The sequence below is a fragment of the Mus musculus genome, chromosome 11, assembly GCF_000001635.26.
Source record: "Mus musculus strain C57BL/6J chromosome 11, GRCm38.p6 C57BL/6J".
Taxonomy (NCBI): Eukaryota; Metazoa; Chordata; class Mammalia; order Rodentia; family Muridae; genus Mus; species Mus musculus.
In genome coordinates this window covers 71889858-71900410 of record NC_000077.6, presented here as the reverse complement: position 1 = coordinate 71900410, position 10553 = coordinate 71889858, and the positions used below count along the sequence as shown (strand labels likewise).

The 10553-nt window shown below is 46.3% G+C and overlaps 1 long non-coding RNA gene across 1 annotated transcript; it reads right to left on the bottom strand.

Moving 5' to 3' along the window:
- Nucleotides 1-2988: 2988 nt before the first annotated feature.
- On the bottom strand, nucleotides 2989-8731 carry Gm46285. Its single transcript, XR_001780247.1, has 3 exons — nucleotides 8264-8731; nucleotides 6697-6875; nucleotides 2989-3254 (listed from the first exon to the last, which is right to left on the bottom strand). It is a non-coding gene; the product is annotated as a predicted gene, 46285 (long non-coding RNA).
- Nucleotides 8732-10553: the final 1822 nt, after the last annotated feature.

The following is a 10553-nucleotide window of genomic DNA, read 5'->3' as shown; positions in this document are numbered from 1 at the left end:
TCCAGAGGCTTCTTAACTTTTCACCATCCACACAAAGCCCAGAAGTATTTCCTGCGTGGTCTCCGAGTGCCAAGAGCTGTTCCCCTTCTCTGTGCCAGGTCCCAGTGGATTCTGGGAGCTGAGTTCCAGGCAGAAACCTAAGAAGGGATCCGTGGTGGAGCATAAGGGTGGGTCTGTTGCACTGTATTGCTCTGGGCTAGATAAATAGTCGTCACCAGTCAGTGTGGGTAGGTAATCATCAAGCCACATAATACAGCGAGTGTGCTCCGAAAGAGCTCCTGCCTAATCCCTGGCAGAGAATGCTAATCCGAGGCCCATGATGGCCTTTTATTTTTCCAGACAGGAAGTGTTTTCTCCGGTGACATAATGACTTTCCCTGACATAATAATGAAGGGATATGGATTTAAAGCAGCCTAGGACTCTTGAGCCTTCTTGGCAATCGGGAGGGCTGGCTGCACGGAAATAGCTTGAGTAACTGCTGCCTCGCTGCCTCGCCTTCATTGAATTAGCTACTTACAAAGATGGAAATTTACCAAATTAAATTTTAGTGAGTGATTTCTGTTCACATAAATCAAAGAAGTGAAAGCATTGTGGATGTGGTAGATAGAGCATCACACAGGGCTGGGGTGACATTAGTGGAGTGCTGTGGAGCCAAGGAAAGCCACAAGAGAGAAAGATTTGGTCCTGGTCAGCAAGAAGCCCATCCATAGAGTGGGAGAGGGAAGGCCTAACTCTAGAATCTGCAGTTCATTGTCAAAATCCCAGATTTCCCAATCCAGGTTGATATAACCTAGGTAAAGCCGTGTGCAGCTCTCTGGGCCTCCGTTTCCTTATTGGTAGAATGAGGAAATGGTAAAGAATCAGAATGGATTCCATCTATGAAGATACTTGATTACCAATCAAGTGGTTTGTGCAAACATGGTTGGTAGTTGTCTTAGGGTTGCTATTGCTGTGAAAAGACACCATGACTAAGGCAACTCTTATAAAGGAAAATATTTAATTGGGGCTGGCTTACAGTTTCAGATGTTCAGTCCATTATCATAATGGTAGGAAGAAAGGCAGCCTGCAGACAGACATGGTGCTGGAAAAGGAGCCACGGGAGTTCTACATCTTGATCCAAAGGCAGCAACCGGAGACTCTTTCTTCTGAGCTGGGCAGAGCTTGAACACCAGGAGTCTACCCACACAGTGACACAGTGACATACTTCCTCCAACAAGACTGTACTTATTCTTACAAGGTCATACCTAATAGTGCCACTTCCTGTGGGCCCAACATATTCAAGCCATCACAGTAGTTATTAGGTAATTTCCAGCCTCAGGAAGTTGATGGAGACAAATGAGAAACAAGGCAGAACAATCCCTTTGACAGTCTCCTTTGCAAGACTATGAGACAGACAGGAATCAGAGGCCCCAACGTGCCTTTGGTGTGGGTGCCACTGGATATGACTATAATCAGGCAGCTAATCCAGAAAGTTAGTGGTCTTCCAGGTTGATTAACATCCACCAAACAACATGGTGTGGAGTGAAAACAGGAGATGGAAAGGCAGTTTGACTTTTCAACCCTTAGTGAGGCTGAAGACATCACCACAAATGATCCTTTGTTAAACATGTATAGCCCATATGTGACAGAGCAGACCAATGCTAAAACTATCCACTCTCTTTTCATCCTCAGGCAAGTTTCTCTGCTTACCTCTGGGCTAGGATGTAGTGGTTGAATATGCATGGCCCAGGGAAAGGCACTATTAGGAGGTGTGGTCTTGTTGCAGGAAGTCTGTCAATGTGGGGGTGGGCTTTAAGACACTCCTCCTAACTTCTTGGAAGCCAGTCTTCTCCTGTTTGCCTTAGAAACAAGACCTAGAATTCTCAGCAGCTCCTGTGCCATGCTTCCTGCCTTGATGACAATGGACTGGACCTCTGAACCTGTAAGCTAGCACCAATTAAATGTGCTTTATAAGAGTTGCCTTGGTCATGGTGTCTCTTCACAATGGAAACCCTAACTAAGACATGGGGCTTGGTCAGATGCACTACAAAATCAACAGACATGATGGGAATGATGCCCTAGAATGGTCTGTGCAGTGGAGATTCCCCATTTGTGCTTTGGCCATCACTTTGAGAAAATTATTTTTTTCCCCAGTAGCTGCTTCCTGTCCATACTGGCTAGGCTCAAGAACAAATACAAAAGGACTGAACAGAACCCATTCTAGCCCACGCCTTAGCCTTACAGCAGGATAACTCAGCCGGCTTTGCCTGGATCAGGCACTGCTCAACTGACTTACAGACTTCGGGGAAATAAGTTCTCAGGTTCCAACAGAAGAGATTTGTCACAGTTGCTGTGATTTGAGATGAGTTGACTGACACCCAGTGTTTCCTATTTACTGGCTCATCCAGTTGCAGAAAACTCTCATAACACAGCAAGGTCAAAAAAATTGCTTTCTTTTTATTAGCTTTTTTTTTTAGAAGGAGAAATTGAAGCTCAAAGAGACTAACTGACCTATTAAGTAGTTAAGCCAGCCTTTTAGAGTTTTCCCACGTGCTAGGATGACTTCTCTGCTGGGGATCTGGGAGCTGAGAGATGTCCTTGGGTACCAAGGGTGGAAAGATATACTTCCTCCCCTTCATCATTTCACCCAAGGCCAGTCTGTCAATAGGACTGGGAGGGCTGAGTGACCTCCCAGGGACAACTAATGATTGGTCTATAGTTCTCTCTATGGCATTTCCTGTGACTTGGGTTGGTGCCCAACTATCACTGGGCAAAGATAGAAGGCAGTTTGTCATGTGTAAATTTAACAGGCAATAATGCCAGCTACTAAATTGTATATCATTCTTAACGATGTTGTCAGCCCCTAATCAGTCTAATTTATATTGTCAACATGATGTAATGGTCCCACCAGGCATGGGCCTTCACAAATACAGGATCCAATCATGTAAGAGACTAAAGTGAATTTCCACCAGTTATGACTGAAAATTAAATTAGGGTTGCTGACTCACGTTTGGGAGCTCAGAGAGAATGTTTATGAAACACCCAGCCTGTGTCCAACACCTACTAGGCACAGCTCTCTGCTGTGAGCTGCCATGTAAGTGAGCTAGCTGGTGTTGGAACTCCTGTCCTCAGAGCATCAGAGGTGTTCAGTGGGCTCCAGAAATACCGTGGGTGTCATGCCTAGCTACTTTCTGTTGCTTCTTTTGAGAGAAGTACTGTGACGTTTCCTGGAGTGCTGTCATGTGGCTGTTGACATCTCCCTATAGCCCTGGAAACTGAAGCAGAGGAGAAAGGTATTTAGGAGAGGGAGGTCTCCTATTCTCCATACTCCTTGGGTAAGGAAATCCCACCATTTGCATTTTGGAGATGACAGTGACTTAATGTTCTATATCTGTGATTAGACACCATGATCAAGGCAAGTCTTATAAAAAGAAAGCATTTAATTTAGAGCTTTCTTACAGCTTCAGAGGGCTAGTTTATGGGTAGCATGGTGTTTAGCAGACAGGCATATTGCTGCAATAGTAGCTTAGAGTTTTACATTTCAAACAGCAATGAGAGAGAGAGAGAGAGAGAGAGAGAGACAGAGAGAGAGACAGAGACAGAGACAGAGAGACACAGAGAGAGATGGAGAGAGAGTGAGGGAAGGAGGGAGGGAGAGAGACAGAGACAGAGATGGACAGAGAGTGAGGGAAGGAGGGAGGGAGACAGAGACAGAGAGAGAAAGACAGAGAGAGATAGAGACAGAGACAGAGAGGGACAGAGATGGAGAGAAGGAGGGAGGGAGGGAGGGAGGGAGAGACAGAGACAGAGGCAGAGAGATTGGTTTTGGTGTGGGCTTTTGAAACTTCAAAGCCTGCCCCCAATGACACAACCCTTCCAACAAGCCCAAACATCCTAATTCTTTTAATCCTTCTCAAACATTTCCAGTCCCTGTTGACTAAGCACTCAAATACAAGAGCCTATGGGAGCCACTCTCAATCAAACCACTACAGGCAGCATCACCACCCAGTTAGTAAAATACAAAAATCCAGCCTACATCTCTGACTCTGTCCTTACCATCTTCAAGCCATGCCATTTTGCTCACCCACAGTTACCATCTTTATGTAGGTCACTGCTCTATGGGGCTCCTTAGTCCACATTTCTGGTCCTGCCCGCCATTCAGAGGCCAACGCCATGGGCTTAAGTCTGTGTCGTGTCTTGAATCTGGATCATACCTCACAGGCTCAGGTTTTGAGCGCTAAAATTTGAAAGTTGTGGTGGAGTCTTGAAGAGGTGGGGTCTGGCTGGCAAGAGTAGGTTGCCAGAGGTGGGCGTGGTGACACTTGCCTTTAATCCCAGCATTCAGTTGGATCTCTATGAGACTGAGGCTAGCCTGGTCTACATAGTGAGTTCTAAGCCAAACAAGATTGCGTAGTGAGACCCTGTCTCCAAAAAATAAATAAATAAATAAATAAATAAATAAAACCAAAAAAAAAAAAACAAAACAAAAAACAAACAAAATGAAATAAAAAGCCCAACAGACAAAAAAAAAAAAACAAAGAAAAAAAAAAACCATTACACACACACCCCCATCTCCATAATAAAATAGGTCACTGGAGGTGGGCCTTTAAAGCTAGACCTGCCCTGGTGCCAGCCTGCTTTCTCCACACCCTGGACTGCAGCTATGGGAACGAGCCTCTTCCTTATGCTCCTGAACGCCTGTCTTCTCACCACTCTATCTTTCTGGACTCAGGAGCCCCAAATAAACCTTTCCTCCTGTGGTAGTTCGGGTTAGAATGGCTGCCCTTGGTTCACACATTTGAATGCTTGGTCCTCAGTTAGTGGAACTCTTTGGGGAGGACTAGGAGGTATGGCCTTGTTGGAGGAAGTGTGTCATTTGGGGGTGGGCTTTGAGGTTTTTAAAAGCCCGTGACAGACTTAGCCTCTTTCCTTCCTCCTCGTGCCGGCAGATCTGGATGTAGAACTCCCAGCTACTTCGCCAGCACCATGCCTGCCTGTGTGCAACCATGCTCCCTGCCATGATGATAACGGACTAACTCTCTGAAATCGTAAGCAAGCCCTCAATTAAATGCTTCCATTTAATAGTTGCCTTGATCATGGTGTTTCATCACAGCAATAAAACAGTAACTCAGATACCTCCCTTAAGCTGTTTCTGCCAGGCGTCCATTCACGGCAACACAAAAGTTACCAGCACAGTCAGACAGTTGACCGTGGTGTGCCCCTGCACAAAACCTTGGCACTTGTCTGTGTTCAGAGTTCAGCCAGGAAAACTGAAGCCATGCCAGCTGGTTAATCTCAGGGGCCTGAATGGAGGGAGCAGTAACAAAGGTGTGTGAGCATGAAAAGCGAAGGGGAGAGGTGAAGGAGCTTAAGGATGGGCTGTAGTCCCCAGGGCTTCGGGGATAAAGGAAGTAGGCGCAGTGCCTGGATCCAGAAGCAGGCAGCAGCGCCCATCCACGTGGCTGCCTCATAGAACCCTGGAGAGTCTATCCAAAACAAAGGCTAGCAACCAACACTGAGCCTCTTTCCTATTCTTTGTCTGGACCTGCAATTGTCTCACTTAGCAGTCCATTGCATGGACATTTATTCCAATCATAAATGTGTCTGTGAATGAAGATTTTTAGCACAGCCATGCTTTCTACCACACTGTCCATAATAGCACCAAACAGCCATGTGTGGTAGCTCATGACTGTAGTCTCTAAAACATGAAGACAGAGGCACAGAGGGCACCATGAGTTCAAGTCCAGCTTAGTCTAGATTAAGAGTTGCAGGGTGGCCAGGGCCTATATGATATGACACTGTCTCAAAAAAATGAAAAGAAATGACAGAATTAGAAGTACTTCTAAATGTTCAACAACTATGAAACAGCTGAAGGCACCAGGTCTCTTAACACAGGAGACCAGACCAGGAATGATGGATGTGAATCCAGAAAAGTAGTGGCAAACCAAGGAGAGTTTATGTCCAGTATCAAATCTGTTTCCCATCCTTGGTCGACTCTGAGTGTGAGAGCTGGATCTGTCTGCTAGGAACCCAGGTTTCTTTGCGACTGGTGCCCATCTAAGAGGGCCACTGGCCAGGGATCAAAAGGTAAGATGAAGACAGAACATGCCATTAGATACTGATAGGTCATCCTGTGAAAAGTTGGCACTCATTTAGAGCCATTGCAAGTGTGAGAGGGTTACAGAGCCCCCCACATCCCCAGGTGTCACTGTGGTTGTGACATTTGCAGATGAATAGGTGAGTAGCTGCATCCATGGCTCCTCATGAAGCTAAGTGCATCTTTCCTGTGACACTGACCATTAAGTTCCTGTACTAGGTGTGGATGGCCTCATCTTAACCTTGACAGTTATCTCTTCCTTTGTGATGTAGAGGAGCTATGTACTGGCCATAGCTCTTTAAGTTCTTCATCTGTAAGTTGTCTATGTTACAGCACTGTGTAGAATATCTTCTCTTTCATTGAGGTATTATTTTCTGAGAACCCGAAGTTCCTTACATTAACCTGACCACAATCTAGATGCATGTTACACAACTCTTAATTTCCCCCTAAATCTAGATGCTTTATTTAGAAGTCTTTTCATACACTATAGTTTGACTATGCTTCCCCTTCAACCCCTCCCAGATCTCCACCTTCTACATTTCTCCCCATCTCTCTACCTTTTTGTGCTTTTAAAAATTCCTTCCTTTTCCTTTTCTTGTCTCCTTCCCCAAAATTCTTACCTCGCTTTGCTGATATACACTATAGATGCCTTTGCAGAGACGGTGCCTGGGAGGTGAGGATCGTACACGAAGTGGTCTCCTTTCCGCCTTCAGCCTGGTGCACTTTCCTACCATGTAACTTCAGAGTCTCCGCCTTCCCTTCAGACCTGGGAACTCCACATTACTCTTCTCTGAATCTCCTTGGTGTAGAACAGAGGTGTGATTAAGAAGAACGTGAGGATCCCTGGTTCCCTCCAGATTCCTTCTGCCTCTGAGCACTTGCTACTCACTGTGACTCTGGTCCCCTCTAGGAGCTCAGGCTGACACCTGGCTGCAAACAACATGGCCTTGACCACTCTGAGTCTTAAGTGCTTAGTGTCTCCTGCCCACAGCTCCCAAGTGTCCTTGTTACTCAACTTCTATTTTCTCTCCAACTCCAGGAAATAGGTGTGCCTGGCCAGTGTAGAGGAAGCAGAGGAGCCTAAGACAGCAAGGAGGCCAGAGGCTGCTTCTTAAAGGACCTCACGCACCCATATCCCATTACATTACCAAAGCCTTTCTGAAGAGTTTGCCACTTTTCAGGAACATGCACTGTGCCTCTCCTTATCCGGGCACCCTTCCTTCCAAGTTCAGTCAATTCTAATTCCTACCCAGGCACTCTGGGAGATCGCTGGGGTTGCTGAGGTGAACAAAAGGTGGGGAGACAGTGCAAATGGTGCCATGACTCTGGGGAGGCAGCAGGAGGGAGGCTCTCTCCAGGAAGGAGGAGGAAGGAGGAAGGAGGGTTAGAAATGTGTAGCTCATTTCTCCATCTGCATGGGTTTAATGCGTGCCATGGTCATCCATCCTGGGACAAGGAAGATACACAGAGCAGTTAATAAGTGAAAGGGGTGTCAGGCAAAGCAGGAGAGTGCTTGGCAAGTGGAATTGGAAACTTTGGATTTGAGTCCCATCTCTACATTTTGTAGTCTGTGTGTTCTGGGGAGAGTCACTAAACTTCTCTGGGTTCTGTTTTCTTCTCACAGAGGAGGCAGGTTGAGTAAGAATGTGATCAATAGCGTGACTCTGGGCAAGTGTAAAGACACAGACCTGATGATAATCTGGGCAATGTTCTATGTATCACAATTGAACATGGTTACTTATCATCTTATTTAGTCCTCCTGAGGCCCCCAGGTGGAGGTGTGAAGGTAAACACACACATACACACACACACACACACACACACACACACACACACACACACACACAGAGTTTGCCCGCATCTACATTTGCATATGCTCTGACTTTGTCACTCTGTCTCTGTCTCTCTCTGTCTCTCTGTCTCTGTCTCTCTGTCTCTCTCTGTCTCTCTCTCTCTCTGTCTCTGTCTCTCTCTCTCTCTCTCTTTCACACACACACACACACACACACACACACACACACACACACAGGCTGATAACCCAACCGAGGTGGTCTGAGTATGATGAGAGACCTACAGAGAGAACATAGTCTCTTGCTCTTTCTTCCCTGTAGCCTCCGTCTGACAGAGTGGTGTTGAACACTCAGATATGAAGTGATTGGAAGTCTAGGTGATGAGCTCTGAACCTACCTGGCAGTGTCTTTGGCTTCCATGTTTCATCCCTCTGTTTTGTTGCTGATGATGCCTGGTTCTTGTGTCCAAAGCTAACCTTAATAGCAGAGGGCACCATCTGGGGAAATGATTCAGCCTGCAGAGGCCTTAGTTGCCCTAATAATTCTGGTGACTTCTCTCTGGGACTTACAAGAGTAATTACAAGGCCTCTTGAAGACCACAAAGCTCACCTGTGGGTCACGGAGCCTCTGACAGGATAACAAGCTGCTTCAACACAATCAGAGCAGCGCGGGCCTGACAGAAAGCAGGCTGGCTGCTCTGCTTATCCCTATGTAGACAAGGAAGCTGAGACTCAGATGGGAAGTGATTACAGTCACTCAGCAGTAAGAACCAGACCACAACACAGCCAGGACACCTCCATTGGTTTCTCATCTAGGCTTCCTTGGCACAGGATAGAGTCCTGAATGGTAACATCAGCTTTGCACATCATGCTATCATGTCTGTTTTCAGGCTACATCATCTCAGTCATAATTAGTGACTGTTGGCTAATGGGTGCAGAGGAAGCTGTAACCAGATTTCTAAGGAGTGGTCTGGACTCTTTGAATAAAGCTTTATTTGCAAAGTCACAAAGTGGGCTGACTTTCAGTGGCAGCCTACAGCTAGCCTTTTTTTGGTTTAGAGATTGCATTACTTCTTTTCCCTGGAATCTGGTCTGCAGCCCACAGAGCATCTGGTATATTGACATTTTGCTCCAAATGTCAGGACCATGATTGCTGATAGGGAGACAGCACCTCTCCCATGAGAGTCAGTGCCCATCTGTCCAGTGCCAGGACATGCTGGACTGTCTCTGACTCCTTGGATTATCCTTTTATTGTGAGGACCCTTCACAGCATGCAGCATGAAGTCTGAAAAGTTAGCACGGCAATGAGAAAAGAATCTTGTGTGGACAAGGGCTGGGCAACCAATAGTGCTTGCTCCCCACCCTCAAGTGTCCCTTTCTCCATCCTTCTGATACCCCCTTGTATTTCTCTATTTTCCTATTTGTCTGCATGGCTAGGATGAGAGCCCCTTCAAAACAGAGTCCATTCCTGGCTCACTGCCAGGACCCCCCCCACTAGGCCTGCTATGTCAGGATTGCTAAACAAAGGAGTAAATGGGTGAGTGGACTTAGTATGGGTAATGCAGGTCCCAGAGAAGCTGATGTACAGCCTTTCAGAGCTGAACTTGAGGTGGAGAACTCTCATACCTGCCAGCCCAAAGCTGTATAGTCCAAAGCTCCTTGTTCCTTGATGGATAACAAGGCTTAAGGCTTCAGTGCCATTTTGATGTGTGATGACCAACTGGCTTGATCCCATCCTGGCCATCATCCCTCTTCATTAAAGGTCTTTGCAAGGAACACAACCAAAAATGGAAGTCAAAACCTGTTATCCTCCCTAAAATATGTTGGAACTGTATTTGCGAGCACCTCAGATGGTGACAATATTTGGAGACAGGATCTTAACCCTCAAGTTAAAATGAGGGATAGAGGATGGACAGATAGACAGTGTACAGTATGACTGGAGACTCCATATGAAGGGAAAATTGGGACACAACATTATATAGTGTGGAAGGATAATGGGAAGATATTTAAAGAGGGAGCTGGAGAGATGACATAGAAGTTAAGAGCACTGGCTACTCTTCTAGAAAGCCAGGTTCAATTTCTAGTATCCACATGGAGGCTCACAACCATCTGTAACTCCACTTCCAGGGGATATAATGATTTCTTCTGGCCGTTGTGGGTACTAGACATGCATGTGGTACATAGATATATGCGCAGACAAAAAATTAAATGCAAAATTAAAATTAAATGAGACATAAGGAGGTCAGCAAAGAGAGGCTCAAAACAAATCCCTCAGTCTCAGCCCTCAGGAGTAGCTCCCGACACTGGCACTTCCACTTCCGACTTCGCACCTATAGAGCTGTGAGACAGGTATGTTTGTCTAGGTCACCCAGTGTATGCTGTGTTGTTATGTGAGCCCTCAGCAAAGCAGTCTCAAAGCCTTACTGTCCTCATCCGTTTGGGTCAGCTTGACATAAACCAGGAAGTGGGAATCTTAATTGAGAAAATGCCTCTATCAAGATTGCCTGTAGGCAAGCCTGTAGGGCATTTTCTTACTTAATGATTGATGTGGAAGGGCCTAGCCTATTGGAAGGGCAGTGCCAGCCCTGGGCATATGGCCCTGGGTGGTATAAGAAAGCAAGCTGAGACCTCAAGAGGCCACCTAGCGCTGGTGGGGCAGGAGATACTCAGAGCCCCTGGGAGCCACTA